This window comes from Neovison vison, chromosome 1, assembly GCF_020171115.1.
Source record: "Neovison vison isolate M4711 chromosome 1, ASM_NN_V1, whole genome shotgun sequence".
NCBI classification, from domain to species: Eukaryota; Metazoa; Chordata; class Mammalia; order Carnivora; family Mustelidae; genus Neogale; species Neogale vison.
The window spans coordinates 165,704,594-165,710,315 of NC_058091.1; the positions used below are offsets into that span (position 1 = coordinate 165,704,594).

Consider the following 5,722-nt stretch of genomic DNA (forward strand, 5'->3'; position numbering starts at 1 on the left):
CACTATATACTCTTAAAAATTTTAAATGTATGCTAAACAAATAATCTCCCTGAGACTGGAACATCAGAAAAAGAATGTAGAGGGATAGCTGATACCAAACTTGTGCACCCAAAGTTATCACTTCTGACTATCACAGAGATTAAACAAAAACATTATGACACATGAATACCATGCAAAGGAGCAGCAAAAGTTGAGAGAACCACTGAATGGTAGCTGAAAGTGGTTTACACTTTGATCACATAAGCTGAGAGTTGATCAAAAGGGGGAATAGTGGAAGAGGGAACTGAATAAAAGGAGAGAACTGTGAAAAAGAGCCATAGGTCACAGGACCATAGGAGTCACTTAAGTTAAGGCTTTGACTTAGTAAACCAAGACCTAATACCTAAACTAACTACAGCTTTACTCTTTCAGTAAAGTACACTTTTACCAGTCAACATAGGTATTTCCAGATCAGCACCCAGAAATTTGCTGATAGGCCTTTTCCCTTCCCCTTAGGAGAGCAGTCTTGACTAAAACAATGGATTCTTTGCTAATAATTTCTTTTTTTTTTGTCCTTTCCTTTCTTCCTTTAAAAATGTTTCCTTTCCTACGGCTCAGTGGAGATCCTCTATATTTGCTAGATAACATGCTGCTTAATCCATGACTTATTTAATAAAACCAATCATAGTTTAAAATTTATTGATTTGAATTTTGTTTTTTAACAGATATGTATGCATTGTCTCCCCAAGGAAAGTATTTAGGCATGAAAAGAGGGCTGTCTGACCTAGAAGTTCTTGTGGAAAGCCCTAAACACTGACAGTCCTGACATTCACATGATCCTACTGCAGCTCACAGGAATAAAGTCTGTTCTCCAACTGGCCTCTGAAAATGGCCCAAATAGTTAAATTCTCTAACTGGCTTAAGCCATTCACCAGATATCCTGCACTTCAGACTTTCAAGTACACAGGACCAAAACTCAACCATGAAGACTCTCCCAACCTCAGGCCTACAGGTCTATAATTCTGTTTTTAGACCTGCATTCAATCTGAAGTGATTTATTGCTTACCAGCTCCTGAATGAAAGGATACTTCTGGTTTCAGAGTTGATCTCTGAATATGTCTCCAGGCAGCTCAGGAAATGCTGAGCCTGGTTGAAGTGCTCCCTGCAGCCCACAGCAGTAGCACTCCTCTGCATGGACTGACCTTGCAATGGAACCAGTCCCATGTGCTGGTGGAGTCATTGCAGAGAATAAAGAGCTGACTGTCACCCCAAATGTCTACACTACCTGTGAGGAGTTGGCAGGAATTAAATCATCTTTGGCCTCTACTCCATCCTCACAGGAATCTGGCCAGTAGTGAAAAAGCAGCCATCACATTGCATAGCTCTGCATTTCCAAGAACAGAAAGTGAAATCAAAGTTCTGAGGGCTCCCTTTCTGAGAAACATAGCCATTACCAGGAAGGGAAATTGAAAGCCACCACGGCCATTGATATGGTGTGTTTTTGGCAACATGAATGAGAGGAGGGCACAGGACCCCAGACAGGAGGCTTCTCAGTGATGTCTGAGAGGCCATCCTAACCAGGCTATAGTCTCCAGGCCAGGCAGAATATGAATTCAGACCTGAGTATGAACATAGACCTGAATCCTGGAGGTGGCACTCATGTTTCACCTGTTAACCTTCGACTGCCCAAACTGTATAGGGAGTGAAGCTAATCAAGAGCATATTTAGTTTTTCTCCCTGGTTCCTGGCACAGAGCTTCAGAAACCTTAGGAATTTCCTGAGTTGCCTTTTTTATATTTATTTTGAACAAAAGTTCACTATTATTATAGAATCCTAATAGAAATAGAAGAAGAAAGGAATCTACTCATAGATGAAGGTAACAGTAGGCAATAAATAAGAATGAGGCAAAGTTACATCAAATTGGGTCCTTACAACATCCAACCTCATTAACTGGGGAAGCCCATGGAAACAGCCAGGCTGGAGTCCCATTTGAGAGGCCTCAGCACAGTTAGCTCCCCTCATGTGAGATTTCCAATGGAACCTCTCCATAAAAGCCATATTCATAGGGAAATGACAGTGTCTCAACAGCCCATTCCGTTTCTCTCACTTATTCATCTTACTCTGATAAATTTTTCCTGATGGCTTATGTCCACTGTTACAGAAGAAACTAAGTAGTTTCTAACTTGTTTTCTATGCTAATGATTCCTATGACTCAATGGACAGGAGTTATGGAATACCATGAAGAAACCCCCTATCAACATCCAAAATATCCTAAAGTTACCTTCTGGGACCTGCCCGGAACTGGAACTTCCAATTTCCTTCAACATGCATATCTAGAAATGGTGGAATTTCCTACCTATGACTTCTTCATCATCTTTTCTTTTTCACCATTTTACCTCACTGTTGCTTTGCTGCCCACTCCCCCAAATCAAGAAGATTGACAATAAGTTCTACTTTATTAGAACCAATGTGGAGAGTGATTTATATAATGAAGAGAAATGAAAATCCAAGTCCTTCAAAAAGGAGAGAGTGCTACAACAGATATGAGAAAATTTCCTGGCTAATCTCAGCAATATTAGAGTGCCTGAGCCATGCATCTTCTTGGTCTCCCAACTTTTATTTGGATGACTTTGATTTCCCAATGCTGGAGGAGACTCTGCTGAAGGAGCCCATTATTTATAAGCACTACACCTTTGTGCTCCTGTTGCCCAATTTGTCTGGTATTTCCATTGAGACAAAAAGAGCTTTTGTTAAGGAAAAGATCATGCTGGATGCCCTGAAATGATATACTTTGACATTTAGTGCCTTCATGGCCTCCTTTAATGGCTTTGATTTTTCCCAGCAGGAAAAGTGCTTGAACTTTTACTAGAGCTATTTTGGTTTCAACTAGAAGTCATCTGCAGTTATTGCTGGGAAGCTTGGCATGTCTGTGGAGGAGATCAAGAGTTTTACCAAGTCCTTGAATTTCTTGTTATTTGTGAAGGATGCAGCATAGCAACCAAGGCTATGAAGTGTGGTGAATGCCATTGCTCCTGGAATGGAGGATTCTCATCCACTCTCTCAAGTTTTTGAAAAATCTACTTTCTACATTTGCAATTCATTAATACAGTGGCCAATGATGCTAAATTATCTTGAATAGGCCATTAGAGAGCTTGCTAAGAAGATGTCATAGAGATGGATCAAATAGCCTAACTGAATAGCAAATGGGCCTCAGGTCTTATATTCTGTAGGTGGGGGTGGGGACTTCTTTCACCCCCCAACAAGGCCAAATCTTCCCCAAAGTATAGAGAAGAACCCTCATGTGGACAGAAATCATTGCTTCATAATGAAACACCATTGTTATGTAAACAGGATTTGACCATGGCCTCACTATGTATTCCCTGGGCTATTTTGCGGAGATGACATGAAGGAATACACCCTATACATTTCATTAGTCTCCATGTGTTATGAGGTAGTTCATATCTGCTTTATTTACTCAGATAATAAACTTTTGGTACAACCAAGATAGTTATTGTCCATTGGTTCTTAATGAATGGTTTTCCCCAGTCATATCAATACCCTCCTCCTCAAACTAGAGGAAATCTAATGATATGGGAACATGTCTAAATGAATAATTTAATATGTAATGGGATACTGTAGCAGGGAGGAAGAAATTGAAAGATGATAAGGAAAATGTTTTAGGATGTCATGTTTTCAGACACTATGGGGGAACAGAGGGAAAGGAACAAAATATTTCTAAGATTTTATCAGCATTAGATAGGCCATGAGATCAGTTAACAGGGCACAATGAGGGTCAAAAGATAGAGAAGGGAGGTGAATTAGGAAGGAGACTGGAAAGCAAAGATGACATGAATTAGGCAAGTTGGAAGAATTGAGTTTTCGCTTTCACACAAACTTCTGCATGAAACTTGTGAAATGGGACCTGGCAAACACCAACAATATCTTCCTCAGGGTTCAAGAATTGTTATTCCTGCTGTTACTATAATTGAGACTTTTCCCATTTCTCTTGCCATCACTCCTTGCCATCCCATTTCACCTGCTTTATGGTGTAAAAGGGAGTACTTGGTATGTACATGGGAGAGGATGTCCCTCAGATTTCTCATTACTCTGAAGGTTATCCCCAGAGGATGGAGGGCACAGAGGAATGGAGGAGAGCCCTGGTGGCCTACTCTCTCCTGACTCCTTAGGAGAGGTCCCTTGTTGGACACAAGGGAGTCAGTAAGCGATAAAGTGAAGGATTGTTTGTGCTGCCTCATGCATAACTGATGTATGAAATATTCAAAAGGAAGGATTTCTTGACCTCTTGTATGGCTACATTGCATTTGAAAATGTTTGTTCCTTAGATTTTGATATATGTTCCCAGTGCAGAATTTATACTCTCAGGATACAGGCTTTTTTTGCAATATTTACACCAGATCCCATCTATCCTTATAAAAAGCATGGACACTAAAAAAAAAATAAAAAATAAAATAAAAAGCATGGACACTGAGGAAACCCTCTTTCCTTTTCATGTCATCAGCTAGCACAAGGACTTACACAATCTTCCCACACCCTACAAGTCATGACCTTTTCAAAATCCCTGAGTCTTTTTCTTCCAGTTCAGTGGTCTTCCATTAAGACAGCAAAAGACAGGGTTGCCTGTGTGGCTCAGTAGGTTAAGCATCTGCCTTTGGCTCAGGTCATGATCCTGGAGTCCTGGGATAGATCCCATGATGGGCTCCCTGCTCAGTAAGTAGTCTGCTTTTCCCTCTCTCTCTGCCCCTTTCCCTGCTCATGCTCTTTTTCTGAAATAAATAAAATCTTTTTAACATCTTAATTTTATTTTATTTTACTTTATTTTAAAAAATATGTTATTTATTTATTTGACAGACAGAGATCACAAATAGGCAGAGAGAGAAAGGAAGGGAAGCAGGCTCCTGCTGAGCAGAGAGCCCAGTGCAGGGCTGGATCCCAGGACCCTGGGATCATGACCTGAGCCAAAGGCAGAGGCTCAACCCACTGAGCCACCCAGGTGCCCCTATTTTATTATTTTTAGTGTTCCAAGTTTCATTGTTTATGCACCACACCCAGTACTCCATGCAAAACATGTCCTCCATAATATCCACCACCAGGCTCACCCATCCATCACCCCTTCCCCTCTAAAACCCTCAGTTTGTTTCTCAGAGTCCACAGTGTCTCATGGTTCGTCTCCCCCTGTGATTTCCCCCAATTCACTTTTCCTTTCCTTTTCCTAATGTCCTCCATGTTATTTCTTATCTACAACTAAGTGAAACCATATGATAATTGATTTTCTCTGTTTGACTGATTTCACTCAGCATAATCTCCTCTAGTCCCATCTATGTTGATACAAATGTTGGGTAGTCATTCTTTCTAATGGCTGTGTAATATTCCATTGTATATATGTACCATATTTTCTTTATCCATTCATCTTTTGAAGGGCATCTTGGCTCTTTCCACAGTTTGGCAATTGTGTCTGTTGCTGCTATGAACATTGGGGTCCATATGGCTTTTCTTTTCACTACATCTGTATCTTTAGGGTAAATTCCCAGTAGTGCAATTGCCAGGTCATAGGGTAGCTCTGTTTTTAATTTTTTGAGGAATCTCCACACTGTTTTCCAAAGTGGCTGTACCAACTTGCATTCCTGCCAACAGTGTAAGAGTGTTCCCCTTTCTCCACATCCTCTCCAACACTTGTTAATTCCTGTCCTGTTAATTTTAGCCATTCTAACTGGTGTAAGGTAGT

General features: G+C 40.5%; 1 pseudogene; it reads left to right on the forward strand.

The window, feature by feature from the left end:
- The first annotated feature begins 2,207 nt into the window (after positions 1–2,207).
- Positions 2,208–3,114, forward strand: LOC122916519 (annotated as a pseudogene).
- The last annotated feature ends 2,608 nt before the right edge of the window (positions 3,115–5,722 follow it).